General features: G+C 46.5%; 1 long non-coding RNA gene across 2 annotated transcripts in view; it reads left to right on the forward strand.

The window, feature by feature from the left end:
• Positions 1-5: 5 nt before the first annotated feature.
• The window catches only part of LOC119086299, a 28,112-nt gene continuing 9,271 nt past the window's right edge, over positions 6-18,846 (forward strand). The window contains exons 1-4 of one of the 2 annotated variants that reach the window (XR_005089559.1): positions 6-51; positions 574-625; positions 4,677-4,721; positions 6,377-6,441. This is a non-coding gene — a long non-coding RNA (uncharacterized LOC119086299). Of the gene's footprint in view, positions 377-573; positions 626-4,676; positions 4,722-6,376; positions 6,442-18,846 lie in introns of both variants that reach the window. The other variant, XR_005089558.1, reaches the window with a different exon arrangement.

Below are 18,846 nucleotides of genomic sequence, written 5' to 3' on the forward strand. Positions count from 1 at the left end.
CGTGACGTCAGCCTCCCGTGCGGTCCTCCCGGCGTGCCCCGCGGGGACCAGGTGGGACTTAATATTCCGTGGGACCTTTACCTGGGAGGATGTCTTCCTAGGCACTGCTTTCCTTATTCCCGGCGCTCTGCAGCCTGGACTGAGGGTTGACGGCTAGGGTCCCAGGACGATGGCGGGCAGGCGGGCGAGGTGGGGATCATAAAGCTGACCTCTCAGCTCTTCTAAGTCCAGGGTAGCGTCCAAAAAAGTTAGGGAAAAACAAAAAACAAAAAAAACACCCAGGAGACTCAGGAAACTCCTAATTCTCGGGTGTGGAGTTACCATATTGATAAGATGCAATTCAAGATGGACGGAACAGGTCATAAAGACTTTACAGGTCAGTTGCCACTTTTGTCAGAAGAAGAATGAGTCCTTGGGTAATATAAACGTGGGTCCCGCCTAACCTCTGAAGAGGTAGGTTCTGTCTCAAACCGATCTGTTTTCCCGACTTGCACATCCATTACACATCCAGATAAAAGCGTCTGGGCGTCTTTTTAATCTCTTTTAATATGTCTTCGTATACACACTTTCTAGAGGGAAGTGACCAGTACCGCGACAGCTCAGAGCCGTGGCCAATAGAGATAAGGTGGGAGGAAAACTATTTTTCCTGTTTTGGGAAGCTTGTTGGCAAATGGTGTTTTCCTCACTCCGTGGTGGACTCACAAGCCCATTCCTGTCAGAAAAGTTTTTGGAGGCAAACCCTCTTGGAGTTTTTGGAGCTCAGTGTACCAGCTTTGCTCTGTTGTGGCATTTTCATGTTTCTTGCACATAGAACCAAAGCATTGTTAGGTATTTCGTAAAAACAGTACTATTAAAATGAAAGTTTCAGAGATGAAGCACCTATTTCAGCATAAGGGTGTCTTAGAGTTTCTATTGCTGTGATAAACACCATGACCAAAAGTAACTTGCAGAGGAGGGCTTATTTTGCTTACACATCCACATCACAGCACATCATTGAAAGATGTTGAAGACTGAAGCAGAAACTATGGAGGCATACTGTTTACTAGCTTGCTCCCCATGACTTGCTCTGCTTTCTTATAGCACCCACGACTACCAGCTCTGGTGGCACTGTTCACAGTGAACTGGGTCCTTCCACATAAATCATCAATCAAGAAAATGCACCACAAGCCAATCTGGTGGGGCATCTTGTTAATCCAGGTTCCCTCTTCCCATATGACTCTAGCTTGTGTTAGGTTTTCATAAAACTAGCCAGCACAATTGATCCCTACACAGCTTGTCAGACAAGCACATCACGGTTAAAACATAACCTTTCTTCCTCATCCCCAAGATCTCATCTAATATTACAGTATTAAGTGTGGGAGCCTGTTTTTGGGTTCCTCGTGGCTTTACCCAGCAGGTCCACATAGAGGATGATTAGGACCATGGGCTTGAGTGCAGGTGTCTGAGATGGTCTGCACTTGGCTGTGGTGGGGGGTGGGGGGTGGGGAGGTCTTTTGTTCCACCCCTTGGCGTCTCTATACATACCCTGAGGCAGAGACAGTCAGGGCCCTTTGGAATAGGTTCCAGGCCCTCTCGAGGCTATCCTTTATTTTCTATCTGTTTATCTCCGCAATATTCTCCACAATATAAATCTTTCTATCTAATATTTCCTGCTGCTCACACTCAAGAAAACTCTGGGGAGCTGTGGGGTTGGTGGGTAAATGCCCTACAATTAAGCACTTCAACTTTTTAAATTCCCTGGTGTTAAAATTCACATTTTGAAATTTCAGTATCTTTAAAATATCCAGAGTCTCTCTAAAATTCCAAAGTCTGTCCAAAATTCCAAAATACCTGTAAAATTCCAAAATTCCTTAACTGTGGGATCCTGTAAAGTAAAAACAAGTTATATATGGTCTTACTCTACAAAGGAAGAACCAGGCACAGTCACAATCAGATCAAAGCAATCCCCCTCAGTTCAATGATGTAAAAAGTTCAGTGCTTGACACTTGGGGCTCATGATGTTTTAGGCGCCAAAGAGTTTTCCACAGCATGCAAACACAGCTCATGCCAGCTCTACTCCATGGGTGCTGCTGTTCTTGGTGGTGGTTGCATGGTATTGGCATCACCAAAATTCTGAGTTTGCGCTACGACTGGGCTGCACTTTCACCAATAACCTCTCTTGGGATGTCTTCAGGGACTTCAGCCCTACCACATAGTGCCAAGACTCAGCTCCACTCCAGGATCCCCTTCATGGCCTCAAAACCAGTACCATGTTCAAAACTATTAGATATTACCAAGTTTGGCAGTCAGCAGGAGGCACAACTGTTGGAATTCTTGGCCACTCCCCCAGCTACATGACTGCACACGTGCAGTTCAGTAGCCAAACGAGGGACCTTATGTAGTCTGTGAGCTGTGTGATCATGTAATTTGCACACAGCATGATCACGAAATCTATGCGCATGCCTGGCGTAGCTCTGTAAGCCCACATGTGCATGTGCAGGGGAATCCATAAGAAGTGGGACACAAGCTCCTCCCCCTTCTCTTCTTGCCCCACCCTCCATGCACATGTCTTCCACAGGCCTGGTCATGCCCTCTTCTGTCCCTCCCTTCTAATAAAGCTCTGATAGTGGGTTTTGTCGTGCCTTGTGGCCTTTCTCGCACAGTAGCAGCACTGCTTAATGAATAACAGTGCAGCCGCACTAAAATCAGCAACAACCTTGGCCACTTCCAAGGTGGCTTCTATTTCCTGACTCTGAGGAAGCACTTCTCAGAAGATTTTGCCTCAATGAGGCTGTTTTCTTCTCTTTTTTAATTAATTAAATTTATTCATTTATTTTTACATCCTGACTGCAGTTTCCCCTCCCTCCTCTCCTCCCCTCTCCTCCCCCCACCTCCTCTCTGTCCCCACCTCGTCCACTCCTCTGCTTCTGTTCAGAAAGGAGCAGGCCTTCATGGTGTCAACAAAGCATGGCATATCAAGTTGAGGTAGGACTAGGGAGCCCACATGGCTAGGCTGTCTACATATGTGTGACAGTTGTGTAGCTTGGTCTACTTATGGGACTCCTAGCAGTGGGTGCAGGACCTGTCCCTGATGCTTTGGCTGGCTTTCGGGACCTGCTCTTTATACTGGGTTGCCTTACTTAGCCTTAATATGAGGGGAGGAGCTTAGTCCTACCTCAACTTGATATGCCGGTTTCTTCTTAATCACAGTTGATTCTCAGTCTCAAATGACCAGTATGGATTATCCAACCAAAGCAAAGTTTTTATTTTTAGTGATTCTTAACTCAAAGTGTCACATAAATAGCCCTGATAGAGTGGTTGCTTTGATCTAAAACTTCACAAGTCAGGCCTCTCTGCATTGTTTTTGACATTCTTATCTATTGCTGAATATTTATTTAACTATGCAAAGATGTGTTGCTTTTATTTAATTATGTAAAGATGTGTCTCTGTTTTACCTTGTCTGCCTAAGACACCTGATTGGTTTAATAAAAAGCTGAACAGCCAGTAGCGAGGGAGGAGGTATAGGTGGGACTTCCAGGCAGGGGGAGTAAGTAGGAGGAGGGATTTAGGCTCAAAATGAAGAAAGAAAAAGAGATGCCAGGGAGACACCAGGGGCCAGCCAGCCAGGCACAGAGGAAGCAGGACATACAGAATGAAAGAAAGGAAAAAAGCCCTGAGGCAAAATGTAGATGAATAGAAACCGGTTAAATTAAGTTAAAAGAGCTAGTGGGACAAGCCTAAGCTAAGGCAGAGCTTCAATAATTAATAATGAGACTCCATGTCTTTATTTGGTAGCTGGTTGGTGGCCCAAAGAAAATTCCAACTACACTTATCCGAGCTCACACAGAACTGCCCATTGAGCTTTGAGCATTCAATGGCTCTTCTAGCCCATAGTTCAAATACTACTGTAATCCTCCTGAAAACATAAGTCAGGTCTGTCACAGCAGTAATCTGATGGTACCAAATTATGTCTTAGAGTTTTTCTATTGCTGTGATAAACACCATGATCAAAAGCAACTTGGAGAGGAGAAGTTTTATTTTGCTTACACTTCCACAGTACAGTACCTCACTGAAGGATGTGTCAGGAACTCTAGACAAGAAACTGGAGGTAGGAACTGAAGCAGATCCATAGAAGAACGTCACTTCCTGGCTTACTCCCCAGGTCTTACTCAGCCTGCTTCCCTATAGCACCCAGGATCACCAGCCCAGGGGTGGCCCTGCCCCATTAGTCATCCATCAAGAAAATGCACCAGACTTTCCCAGACCAATCTGGTAGAGACATTTTCTCAACTGAAGTTACTTCTACCCCAAAGACGCCAACTTGTGTCAAGTTGACATAAAATTAGCCAGCACATGGTTTGGGAGGGTTCGCAGGGGAGCTGGCTTTGTCTGAACAGGTGGGAGCAGGATTTATGGATGCAAAGACTGCTGTGGCAGAGGGCGCCGGGGGTGTGGGGGTGTGGGGGGTGGGTGGTGGGGGGTGGTGCTGGGTCACAAACCTCTATGGGGCTGGAGCAGAATCATTAGATCCATCTGAGACTCCCTGTCCCTTTTGCCCTTGTCAGATGAATCTCCTCTTCAGAGTCACTTATTCCTCTGTTTTTATCAGATGTCTGAGTCCAGCTGATCAAAGTGTGTAACCCTAATGTACACAAAGCCTGCAACCTCTTGCTCACAGCTTACTCTTTGTATTCTAGTCAGCCTGTGGATGAACCTATGGTCTTCTTCAGTAGACCGGTGAGGTAAGGCTCTTGGGATCTACAAATGCCATGACACAGGGAGGCTTCAAAAGTAGGATTCAGAACCCAGGAGCTCCAGGATTGCCCACCGTTCCCCAAACAACTAATTTTTTTGTTAGGTTCCAGGCCCATTTTTTATAGATGAAATGGGCTTAGTGGCACCTTGGTCACTATCCACCTTTGCTGTCATTTGGGGGTCTCACCAAGAAAGAGTCTGTACAGCTGCACACCTGTCCTGAGGGATTTGCTATGGTGGGTCCCACTGTATGCACTTGGGGCCTGGACTGTTGTTTTCACAACTCCTGCATAAGGAGGGGACTCCAGCTTCAATCCCCTTGTGATGCTGACAGTTGAAGCCTGGCCTCTGAGCTCAGTCAGCATGTGACAGTATTCCAAGTTGGCACTCTTTGACCAGCACAGTTCCAGCAGAGCCTCTTGAATTTACTATCTGTCCCTCAACATTCTTTACAGAGTAGATCCCCAGAAACCGGTGTCCAACCTTTACTGGTCTCCTGCCCTCATAGTCCATCCAGGCTCCAGTACCCTTGGCAGCTGGGTATAAAATTGAAGGCTAGGTAGCTGTGACTGCTGAGGCAGTAGGGATAATCCACATTTCCAGTACTGACTTCAGCTTTATGAATACGGGTGACACTCCAGCCAGCAGAGAGCAAGGATGGTCAAGTACTTGTCACAGTTGTAAAGAATTTCTCTGGGCCTAGGAGTTCCTTGTATTTTTTCTTGTGAGAAACGGTGACTCTAACTTCATAGTAAGAATACCGGAGAGGATGGAGATTACTCAGCAGCTAAGAGCATGTACTAATCTTGCATAAGTTCCCAGCACCCAAGTCCAGCTCCAGGGAGATCTGATACCTCTGGACTCTGGACACCTAAGCACACATATACACCACACACACACACACACACACACACACACACACACGCACGCACGCACGCACGCACAGAGAGAGAATTAAAAATACATATTTTAAGAAGAGCACTGGAGAGTCAAAGTAGTGAAATTGAGACATTTATTTTTGGTTCTGCAGAAGCCAGAGGTCAGCCCAGACAAAAGGCCAAAATGGCTGGCATACTGATTTGGTGCAAAACAGTGTTTTTTATATTCCTTATCACATTTTTATTACTCCAGAAGTCCTTATTGTCTGAGTTCTTCATGGAGGTACAATCATCTGGTGTCCAGCATTGCCCCATCCCCAAGTTCCTCATTCTGTTGGTTCAGGGCACAAAGCCTTATCTAATGTATTTTCCAGGCCTCAAGATTTCCTCCTTTTGCTGGGCGGTGGTGGCACACGCCTTTAACCCAGCACTCGGGAGGCAGAGGCAGGAGGATCTCTGTGAGTTTGAGGCCAGCCTGGTCTCCAAAGTGAGTTCCAGGAAAGGCTACACAGAGAAACCCTGTCTTGGAAAATCAAACCAAAAAAAAAAAAATTTCCTTCTTTTCTGATATGTGGCCTCAGTCGTGTGATAACAATGCCTGACTTTTCAACCCTAAGATGAACTGAGCATCCAGACAAGCAGATACCAACTGCCAGCTACAGAAGGCAGCTAAGGCCTCGTGCTTATTTGTGGTTCTATGATGAGCTCTAAGTGTACTTCATACTAAAAATGAATCACGTGGTTTATTTCTTGCATTCTCACAGATAAGAGAAGATACAACATATTATGGATACATAAGATCATGTACTGTTCTTGCAGAGGATCTGAGGTAAGTTCCTAGCAACCATAACCATGTCATGAACACACACACACACACACACACACACACACACACACACACACACACACACACGCTATATCCATCTTAGCAGATGACACATTAACTTTTAAATGCCTTATCAATACCATTATTTGAGCTCCCTTAGAACATTCCAGAAAACAGGTTCAGAAAAAGCATCTGAATCTTTCTGTTTGTGTTCATTGTGAACTCTGACAAAGGCACAGGTGATAATGCAGGATGACTGAGAAGTGAAAACCAAGACACTTCGTTCTTTGTGAAGTCCTGAGGTATGATCGGAACACAGGGGAGTAGGAATGGACTTCCTATAATGAGTGTCCCTGCAGTCTTGGGAAGGGGAGGAAAGACACAAGAGAAAAGGTGATAAGGCAGGATCAGGCCTTTGCACAGTGCACACAGCCTGATTTGACTCCACTGACTCGGGACTGGGACTAAATGTCTGGGTGAGGAAGGCACGAATCTTCTGCTTCTTGTTCACCCAGGGCTTCAATTCCAGACTCCAGGCTGGCAGGTGCATTTGGTCATTTTAATTACAGTCTTCTGTTTAAGGATCCGGCCTGCTCAGGGCCAGTGCTGAAGGGCAGAAGCCTCTGTCCACTTAACCAGGGGTGCTAGAGTCAGAGAGGGAGGATGAAGGTGGTGAGCAGCAGAGGCAGGCTTCCAAACATGCACATTTGGACTTCTTGATTCCACTGATGCAAACTGAACATGGTGTGGACATTGCTTGCTGGTCCACTAGGGTCATTACCCTCATTGATGGCCCAATTCAACTGAAGGAAAATCAATGGGGTTGCCAGTGTCAGCTGTAAAACACAGCCCTGTCATTATCGTACACACAGCCAGGCCAGGCTCCCACAGAGCTGTCAGTGTGATTCAAGGCTGGGGTTTATAGTTACCTCAAGAAATCTGGTTTTGAGCAAATAATAGATTATATTCGCTGGAGCTCATGGGGTGCTAAACAACTTTTGACAGCCAACAAGCTCATGGAAGTGGCTCTCTGTGGCAGACATGAGGCTGCATCTGTTCCCTCATCAGACTTTCATGCTCCAAGCTGATGCCTTCCTAAGCACCAGATTGTCCCTTGCTGTCTCTGTAATTGCCCCCTTGACAAGTGCAGTAATGACAGCTCTGGATCTTCTACCTCAAGACCTAGTGCTAGGGAACAGAGCCCTTCTGAGCGAGGAAAACTTGCCACAAACAAAGAAGATTGTGGGTTCCTCAGACATAGGTGTAGAAACAGGCACCTAACTGCTCAGGCATATCGGAGCAAACACCTCATTACAAGGCACCCTGGTGGAACCCATCAGGACAATGTCAAGTAGGTGAGAAAAGATAACCACATGTGACAGCCTCCTGCTGAAACCAGTTCCTACAGCAATTCCGTCAGTTCATGCAGTGACCCCAAGTTAGGATCAAAAAGCCATACTGTACAGGTGAAGAAACTGAGTAAGAAAGGAGATTTTTTTTTTCTAGATATTTGGAGCATGCCTTTAAGGAGGTTGTCTTGAATAGGTTAGTTGAGCCAGAAAGATCTACCTTAAATAAGGATGGCACATTCCTTGGCCTTGCGGTCTGGACTGTATAAAAAGAAAGGAGTAAGCTGAGCATGGGTATTCATCTCCCTCTGCTTCCTGACTGCTAATGCAACTTGACCAGCTGCCATAAGCCCCTGTTACCAGGACTTCCCCACCATGGTGGACTGGATCCTTGAACTGTGAGCCAAAGTCAACTCTTTCTCCTTTAAGTTTCTTTTCTCAAGGTATTTTTTTTTTTAAATCACAACAACAATAAAAATAACTAGGACACATGATCATTGTCTGGCTTCCACTTGAGCAGGCACACAATCATTTAAGTAACAGCAATAAAACCAGTGGAGAACAACCACTATCCCTATCTATGAAGATGTTCAGTTGCCCTAGTGCTGCAGCCTTGACACAGCCCATGGACCTCTGCAACTGTCTGCTCAAGTGTATTCCTCATGGTGTCCTTATAATGCACCAGGAAACTAGGTAAAAGATCCCCTTTTACCTATGGTTCTTTGAGCCACCCTAGGAAGTTATTGGACCCAAAGTCGGGGAAGACAAGCTGCAGCCAAGGTGGTAGAAATGTGAGAACTCTGGGGATTGGAGTCTACCTGTGACTGGAATGTGAACCAAGCAGACTTAGGAAGCTGAGCCCTCACCCTGTAGGTTATATACTCAACCAGGTCATTGATGTCAGATGTCATTGAAAGGTGAGATACCCAGTTAGTGCTCACAGAGCATCGGGGGATTTCTTGGGTAAGAAACACGTTTATTTCAGGTGAGATGTATCGTGTAGGTTGTCCCAGTCACAAAAGAAAAATCAGTTTCCACTCTTGATTCCCTGGTGAATCACCTCACATTTCTTGTCCATCCCAGTTCTTGTCATCATGGTGAAGATGCTGACAGGTGGGAGACATCCTACCCTTTGACTTCTTCTGCATTTCTATCTCAGTTACAAAAGCCCACATTGGTTTTACCAGGCAGGCTGCCATGAACACAGTGGATGACCTGGCTCTTCATAACGAGAAGAGAGTTGATAGCAGTTCAGACACAAGACAGCCTGTGTACCCATGAACTTCTTCAGCTCTAGGTCGAGGCAACTGTGAGTCTACTTCCTGTTAGTGAAGACCACTGGCAGGTGGCTCCACCCCAGACCAGGCCCCACGGAAGGACTGCTGAGGGAACTGGAGACTGTTGAGGACTTTCAGATGTTGTCTGATGAGTGGGTTTGCCTGCCAGTGTTGGACACTGGACTGCCCAAAAGACACACGTGGGATTGGTCTCATGCCACCTTCCCAAGATCTTGTCAGGAATGGAGAAACCTGAGCTGGGTCTTAGCTCACATACAAAGACGCTTCATTTCGAATGATTCCACTACACTCTAACTTTTCCAGGAATTTATTACGAACCACACACACTGAGGACAGCATGGGTTTGTTCAGAATTTTCAAGTGTTTGTCCACTGTTCCCTGTGCGCACTTGTGGGTCATCTGCATTAGTCATGGCCTCATGGCTTCTGTTCCAAGAGGGCTATCAGTTCTCTGTGTGATGTTAGAATAAATGTACCTGAGCCAGTGCCCCCAGCAGTGTTACCCATGTCCAGATTACCCTGGTAGTATGCAATGATTTGAAATGTGGTGAAGATGGGGGAAAATGAATTTTTGATTAGTAGTTTTTGGGGGTCAATTCTATAGGCCTTTAGAAAGAGATACCACTGAATCATTGCTTCCTGCTCATTGCTGCAGCTCAGTACCCTTGCTCAATCCCAAAAGACTCCAAGACAAAGCTCTAAGTGTGAAAAAGAAAACATGGGCTCTGCCTAAGAATTGGGGTACAGGACTGCCTTGTGGGAAGGGCTCCCTATAAGAAGAATAACAAAACACTGAGAGGCATTCCACCATTTTAAAGTCAGTCACCGAAACAATTCTCAGCAAGGTACCACAAAGCCGTCCACAGGCTGACTCCGAAGTTGTATGTGAAAAAAGACCTAGAACAGCCCACACACAGATAGATTAGAACAAGAAATAATGGGCCAACAAGACTGACTGTGATACTGCATTTGTTACTTTGCCCAAGTATCTGAGAATATCTTTAAAAGGAGGACTTGTTCGTTTTGTACACAGTTTCAATCAATCGTGGTGGGGGAGCAGTTTACATCTTGGTAGTTGGGAAGCAGAGAAAGGACTAGAAGGAACTGTAGCAAGATACAGGTCTGAGGACACACTCTCGGTGATCTGCTTCCTCCATGTAGGCCTGCTTACCTTTTACTGCCACCCAATGGTGCCATCATATTGTCAATTCATTGAAGAGTTAGTCTGCTGATCAGGTCAGATCCATCCTGGTCTAATCGTGTCTGGAAATGTGCTTCTTTCCACACTCCCCCAGACACACCCAGCTGTGTGTCACTAATGCCCTAGGTGTTTCTCAATTAAGTTAACAAGATGAAGCATCACAGTGACATGTTATGCAGCTGCAGTAGCAAGAGGCTTTGGCATCAGTGACGGAGCAGGCAGATGGGTCAGCAGAGCAGAGAGGGGGTTCAAAACTTGACCCGTGGGAGTGCAGTCAACTTGCCTTTCACTTAGGAGCAAGGCAGGTCACTGAAAGGAAGATGGGCCTTTCAATAAAGGGCAAGCAGCAACAGATAGCCACATATAAAAACACAAATTAACTTCATGTGCGTAAGACCTAAAGCTATAATGAAGAATGACAAAATTCCTGGGAGATAATATGAAGGAAAAACAAAAACAGATGCATTTTTAGGAAAACACATCCAAGGTCCAATCCAGAACAGAATAAGCTGGACAAATGTGCTGTTGTGTGGGGCAGTAAAACGTTCATGGAAAACGTTCAGGCTATTGGAGAATGTGGAAAGCCTTTGCATTCTGGTCAGTTTGTCAACACAAACTTGCCCTGACATTTTTATATTAAGAAAAGTAATATTGAAATGTGCATGAATTCTTCACTTCCTCCTCTATCAGGTTCAGTGTATATGGTTTAATGTTGAGGTCTTTGATCCATTTGGACTTGAGTTTTGTGCAGCATGATAAATATGGATCTATTTGCATTCTTCAGGACACCAGGAGAACATGGCCTACAGAATCAACTAAGCATGGCTCATAGGGGCTCTCAGAGAATGAAGCAGCAATTACCAAGGCTGCATAGGTCTACACTATGTCCTCTGCATATATGTTATAGTTGTTAGGTTGGTGTTTTTTTGGACGCCTAACACTGGGGTTGGGGGTGTCTCTGACTCTTACACCTGCCCTTGGGACCTTTTTCCTCCTACTGGGTTGCCTTTCCCAGCCCTGATATAAAGGTTTGTGTTTAGTCTTATTGTAGCTTGTTATGGTGTGTTCAGTTGATATCCCTGGGATGCCCACTCTTTTCTGAAGGGAAACGTGGGAGGAGTGGATCTGGGGGAAGAGGGGAACTGTGTGTGTGGGAACTCGGAGGAGTGGAGGGAGGGGAAACTGCATTTGGAATGTATTGTATGAGAGAAGAATTTAAAAAAAGTGTGCATGGATTAGGTCACCATGAACAAATCAACAGCAGACATCTGAACTAGCAGAGACATAGGGCAAGTGCTGGAGTGCCTACCACCACCCAGTGAAGGATGGAAATTCAGAAGGAATGCGGATCATAGCCTCCTGTCTTTCTATGTGTGCAGCTGGTAGGTGTGAGAACACAGCCAGGGTATTCTGTAGGACTTAAACCCTTCCCTGTCATTCCTGGAATGTTGAGTGGCTGTGGCTCTCTCGGTAGCAGCAGAGAGTAATTGCAAGAGCAGAGGACTGTGGAAGACTCACACATGACAACAGGGAGAGGCCACATGTCTCAAAGAAGCAGGAGTGAGGCTTTTCCACTTTGGAAGCTGCAAGCCTGAGATCATAGTGTCTTCAGCTCCCACTTCTCTGGGAATTGACTCTTCCCTACCTTTCTCTGGCTTCTTAGGTTGCTGGAAAGAGGTGGCGTTCCTCGGCTTATGGGCACACCACTCAATATCTGCTGCATCCTACATGCTCTCTTAAGCTCTCTTATGAGGACATGTCAGTTCTTAGATTTAGGTTCCATCTCCATCTAACATATCCTAACTAGCACATCTGCAGAGACCTTATTTCTAAGCCATGTGTCTTTCTAAGGTCTTGGGGACTTGAATTTATGAGACACCATTTCCTAAGTCTGTTGGCTATCAAATAGTCATGATAAAGCCACACCATGGGGGAACAATCTCAATTGATATTGGAACACAGCTCTCACTCTGGGTGTCTTGGCCAGATCTGCTCTAAGGAAAGTAGAATCTTCTATTTTCCACTCTTTTACTTTTTAACTAGTCATTTTTAAATGGTTTACCAAATTTTTCAATATAGTACAGAGAATTCCAGCACATCCAGTATCACCTCCCCCAAAGCCAACATCTCACATAACCACAGGGTTCATAGTTACTGATGCAGTGTGGTACTGTCAACTGTGAAGAACTCAGTGTCCAGTCCAGGACCTCTCACTGCACCTCCGCATCTCCTCCCTTCAGTGACTTTGGCAGGGGACATGCTCCAGGATTGGTGGTTGTCACTGAGCACCTGGAGTCTGTGCTGTCATCTTATCTACCATGTATGGTTGAGTGGGTCCTTGTGAAGCGGTGCCCAGGCCTCTCCATGGTGCCGCCACCACTTGTTTTTTTCCTTGGGGTGAGACTTGGTGAGTAAGCCACAGGTCACTGCTTATCTTGTTTCTGGACACTAATCTTAATGTCCTTTGATGACTCTGGCTCAAACATTATTGTGTTATTTGATGAATGGCCATTCCTGGTTCCCATCACTCTTGGGTCTGGCCTTCCATGCATTTCAGGTTGACTTTGTCCTTTGGGCATACCACTTTGGAGCACTGCCTTACTTGTGGGGAACAGGTACTCTAGGGTCATCACAATGGCCCTGTCTGGAAAAAGGTGTAATAAACACTTGGGATATGGGAGTACCCACGGGCAATGGTTATCCTAGTGTCAGGTTTTTTTTAGGAGGTAAGATGAGATACATGCTGTCATGCCAACATCTATGCTGTGTTTCATCCCACATGTCAGCTGGCTGTGTGTCTCTGTGCCATTTATGTCCAATTCCATAGTTTAGCCTGCTGCCTTCTGTTGCTAGAGTTTTCCTGCCTTGCCCACAGTCAGGACAAATCTTTGTCACCCGCCAGTCCCACAGCCGCTCAGACCCAACCAAGTAAAAACAGAGACTTATATTGCTTACAAACTGTATGGCCGTGGCAGGCTTCTTGCTAACTGTGCTTATAGCTTAAATTAGTCCATTTCCATAAATCTATACCTTGCCACGTGGCTGGTGGCTTACCGGCATCTTCACATGCTGCTGGTCATGGCGGCGGCTGCAGTGTCTCTTGCCTTCCTGTTCTTTTATATCTCCTCTCTGTTAGTCCCGCCTATTCTTCCTGCCTAGCCACAGCCGATCAGGTTTTATTTATTGACCAATCAGAACAACTTGACATACAGACCATCCCCCAGCACAGCCAAGTGCAGACCATCTCAGACACCTGCACTCAGGCCCATGGTCCTAATCATCCTCTATGCGGACCTGCTGGGTAACGCCACAAAGAACCCAAGAACCCACAGGACATACAGAACATCCCACAGCAGCCTTCTCTCCATCCTGATCATTTTCCCCATTCACAGCCAGGTCTTTCCAGAGCAATGATGTCCACATGACAGCTTATGGCTACAATAGGCCTTAGCACAGAGGAGAGGACATGTTTAATTCTCTCTCTCTCTCTCTCTCTCTCTCTCTCTCTCTCTCTCTCTCTCTGTGTGTGTGTGTGTGTGTGTGTGTTTTGTCTAGGATATTGCATGTGCTGAGCAACTACTCTACCCCTAAGTTACATCCACAGCCCCTGGCTGTCTTGAGCCAGGGTCTAACTATGTTGCCCAAGCACTGAAGTGACAGGGTGTGACCTCCCCCGAGCTCCTGAACTCTTGATGTGTTCTAGGCAAGGGCCTCAAATGCACCTTTTGCATCGGTCCCCACAAATTATGTCACTTATTCTGATTACCTATAATATGTTTGTTTGCCTCTCATTTCTGGAACACACACAGTGATTGCAGAATTGCTACGTCTCATCTCTGTGCAGCCCAGCTTCACAAATGAGGTCAATGCACAGCGACTCCTGCCTTTCTTCTACTGTCGGAACTCTGCCTCCACAAGAGCAGTTCACTGACTCCTCATGCCAACTTTTAGGGACTCCCTGGTTAATATTAACCATGTTTCTTTGGAGACTCTCTTGCATTTCTGTGTTCCTCCAGAAGGAATACCAAGTCCTTCTCAGCACCTGCTCCTCCAGACAGCAGGATCCCTGTTTTGTTCTCTCCCCTGACCCTTTCACTCTTGCAAGGGGTGGACATTCATTTGGAAGGAGAATAAAGATGGCAGGGCTGCAGAGGAGTGAGGGTTACTGAGGTCCTGGTGCAGGGTGCCTAGTAGCCGGCCATGCACAGGCAACGTAAATATTCCCTGGACATCGATGTGGGGGACAGACCAGCCAGGGGTGCCCAGGTGAGGCAAAGAGGGGCTCAGACTGGGTAAGGAGTCCAGGGACTCATGAGGGTACCAAACTCTATCTCTGCCTGATGGGGAGGCTGTGCAGATGGCAACACCCACTTTAAACCCCATAGGCAGAGGCTCTGTTGAGTTCTGAGGAGACCTGGGTGGAGGAAGACAGGATCAACACCAGTGGAAGGGCCACCCTTCCCCCACCAACACCAATGGACACTGACACCCCAGGAAAGGACATCTGAGACCAAGGTACAAATGCTAACCCTCCGCAGAGTCCTTCCCTGCTTTGCCTGACACACTTGGATCCTTGACCAGGAAATGCCACCTCTTCATTAACAGGATCCATAAATATCCACTGTCCCTAGGTCAGTTGACTCACCTTATACACACTCTTTCCTAGGAGGATTCATGGTGATCAGACATAAAGTCTGGTTGCTATGGCTTGGTGGTGATGCCTTTTCTGATCTCTCTCTCTCTCTCTCTCTCTCTCTCTCTCTCTCTCTCTCTCTCTCTCTCTCATATCTATCTATCATCTGTATCTATCTCTCTGTCATATCTATCTATCATCTATATCTATCTCTCTGTCATATCTATATCATCTCTATCTGTCATATCTATCTCTATCTACCTGTCATATCTCTCTACCTCTCTCTCTACCTCTCTATCATCTATCTATCTATCTATCTATCTATCTATCTATCTATCTATCTATCTATCTATCTATCTAATCTCTCTATCTCTCTACCTCTCTCTCTATCATCTATCTGTCTGTATATCTATCTATCTATCTATCTATCTATCTATCTATCTATCTATCTATGGACCTTGATGTGATATTAAGGGGTGGAGTAGCAGCCGTGGTGATGCACACACATAGTCACAGATACTTAGGAGGCTGAAGCAGAAGGATTACTTCAGTTCGCAAGTTTGAGACCAGCCTGAGCAATAGAACAAGATCTTGTCTCACTAAAGGGGACTGTGGGTACAGCTCAATGGTAGAACCCTTGTTTAGCACAGGTGAAGCCCCTTCAACAAAACGGAAAACAAAAAATGTAAGGGGCTTTAGGAGACGAAGGAACTGTGGAGTCCTGGTGAATGAACATGGGGGTTAGTTTGTAGTCCTCCCCACCACCACATATCAAGTCTGAAAGTGCCTGGGCTCATGCCTTCAGAGTGATGAACAGTAAACTTCTACTTAGGTCACCAACCTCAGGAGTCTCTGACACACCATCACAGTGTGGCTTAGACATGTTCTACCGTCTTCCTCATAGGGAAGAAACTCAGGCTCCGGGAATTGATGGTGAGGATGGATGATGGGGCTAACCTTTTGCCACTGTGAGAAGGGGAAGCCAGGAACCAAGTCCAGAGCTTCCCCTGAGTGGCTGAACCCAGGCACATAGGAATTGTGGCTCTCCAGCTTGGGGTCCCGAGTCCCAGAAAGCATGTCTTAGTGTCTCAGCAGGTCTGATCCTCAGCTGGACACAAGGTACTAACCCTGTGTGTGGTGATATTTTATAAGTATGTTAATAAAGTTTGCCTGGAGGACATAGCCAGCCATAAACAGAAGTCAGGCAGTGGTAGCACACGCCCTTAATCCGATCAAATGGCAGGCCAAATCTCTGTGCTCAAGGACACAGTAGGGAACAGAGCCAAGAGAGGTGACACACACCTTTAATCCCAGTACCAACCATAGAGACCTGGAGGTCTGTACAGACAGGCAGTGACAAGGAAGTGAGGTAGCTGGGCTAAGAGCCAATGAGAGGGCAGAACAGCAAGGCAATAAAAGCCTGGGTAGACAGGAAGTAGCTCTCTTGGGAAGCTATGGCAGCATGGTAAGCTAAGGTTAGTTGGTGGCTCTCACTATTTCCCTGATCTCTACGGCTTTCACCCCTGTATTTGGCTTTGTGTTCCTAATTTAATAAGACTGTTTAGAAATTCGTCTGCACAAATGTGAGGATGTGGAAGTCTGGGGATGAATGCTGGGCAGCTCTGGAGCCCTTTCAAGGGCCTGTTTCCTGCTGTGCTTCAACCACAGATTTCTGTGGCTACTTCTGTCCATTCTGTGAACCTTTCCCCTTACTACTTACTAAACTCTCTGGCTGAACGGCCACACGGACCCTGCGTCTATATCCTGCTCCTCTCCAGATTTCACAAGAAAAGCAGTGTGCTTTCTTTGCATATTTCTCTCCCTGGCCAATTTGTGCTCTTTACTCATGTGTTGGGGGACAGTAACAGGACACAGGTGAGTGTTCCAGGGTCCTCTCAGTACTCTATCAGAGCACATACACACTCAGATGTGCACACACGCGGATTCACCCACACGTGCATCCCTATATGCAAGCACATACAAATTCACTCTACACTCCCAAACATACATGCCCTCACACACACATATACCTTACATACACATATTGCCAACTCACTGGATAGTCCAGTGGTGCTGCTGACGCTGGGGATGTACACCTCTCTGCTCTGTACTGTGGAATACTGTGCCGTGTCCATGGCCTTTTCACCCCACAGAGTAAGAGTCTAGTAGCTCAGTTGAGCTTACCTTGACTGTGTTCTGTGGATTGAAGAGGGTTGTAATACAGGCACGATATAAAGATGTATGAGCTTGAGGTTGGAGTGTCTGACAACTCGGCCCGCACCTAGGAGGTCCTGATGGTGACAGTAGTTATGACAGGTGTATTAATTTACTTTCTCGTGGTTGTGACAAAATGCCTGGAAAGGAACAACTTAGAAAGGATTTATTTGGACTCATGGTTTGAGGGTACCCACAGTGGTGGGAAAGCATGGTGATTCAAGTGGCTCCTGCCTGCGGTGGCAGGAGCATGAGGCTGCTTCCTCATCTTGGGAGACCATGAAACAGAGAGAGAGAAAGAGAGAGAGAGAGAGAGAGAGAGAGAGAGAGAGAGAGAGAAGAGAGAGAGAGAGAGAGAGAGAGAGAGAGAGAGACTGGAGCCAGAACTAGGACAAGGCCTGCCCACTTTCTCCATATAGGCCTCTACCTCCTAAAGGTTCCGTAACCTTCCAAAACAGCATTATCATCTGGGGACCAATTGTTCCACTATGTGAGCAAGTTGTAGACATTTTACATTCAAAGCCTAACAACAGGGCTCTAAATCGACTCAGTTATAGAACCCACGTATTCCTGAGCCTCCTGGCAGCCAATCTGAAAGGGACTGACTGAGAACACACACACAAGCACACAGCATGGTCAGTTTTATGAGGGTCCTTGTCATAGAGAAGCTAGGCAGATAACCCCTCCCAAGGTTTGCTGCTGCATCTGGTCTGCTCCATGGACATGCCTACGAGTCCGGAGCTGGTCCTTCTAGGTGGCAAATGGCCAGGCTTGCTTCTTTATTGTGTTACTTCTTCTGATTCTCCTAGGGCCATGCTGATCTTCCCTTACCTTTTGAGAGCACAGACAGCTGATGAAGTGGCTCCTAGCAGCCTGGCATGTCTGGGCAGAGCCAGCCCGAAGGACAGTGGCTTTCCTGAGCCTTCGCTGCCCAGCCTGAATGGGCATTTGCAGACAAGTATGTGCTACAGCTGCTCCTACCACCAACACTGCATCAGAAGCCAAGGCAGTCTTAGCCTCTTGTTAGACTCTGACACATCTGCTGAGTCACTACCCAGTCTTCGAGAACTGACAAACCACATTAGTCTAGGGGTCACACCGAGTCAGGACACTGGCACTCCATGCTCCTTTCTAAGCATTTGCATCATTTAATGCCTTTGGTCCTTTCAACAACCCACTGTGCTGGATACCAGATCCCTATGAATAGATGAGTAAAGCGAGGGTCGACAGCTGGGATCCTTGTTTAGGAAGGAAGGGGAAGCTGTTTAACTTGGGCTGTGTGGTCCCAAGTCCTACCTGTTTCCTTCCTATGCACCCCAAGTATCACTCACGGGAACTGAGAACTAGGAATGAGTCTGGAGCAAGGTGCTGTTTGCTGCCTTTTGGTCATGGATCACAAGTGGTTGATTTCCCTCTTTCCCCCCTAAGCCTTAAAAATGAGTGCCTTTGGAATGACAGAACTTTAAGATTTTAGATTTCATCTCCCTGTGTCCACAAAGCTTCCAGGGTATCTGCATACTCAGAGCCTGATGACCACAGTCCAAATGTCAACCTCAAGCTCAGAGCCAGACATGGGCTTAGCCATGGACCTGCAGGACTTGGTTGATGCAGTGTGCAGCTGACGGGCCCGTTGAGGCCAGAAGCATGATTCTAAAAAGGGCATTTCTACCTCACTGATACTGTGTAAATATGTACACCATCCAAATGTAATCAA

The sequence above is a fragment of the Peromyscus leucopus genome, chromosome 19 (genome assembly GCF_004664715.2).
Source record: "Peromyscus leucopus breed LL Stock chromosome 19, UCI_PerLeu_2.1, whole genome shotgun sequence".
NCBI lineage: Eukaryota > Metazoa > Chordata > Mammalia > Rodentia > Cricetidae > Peromyscus > Peromyscus leucopus.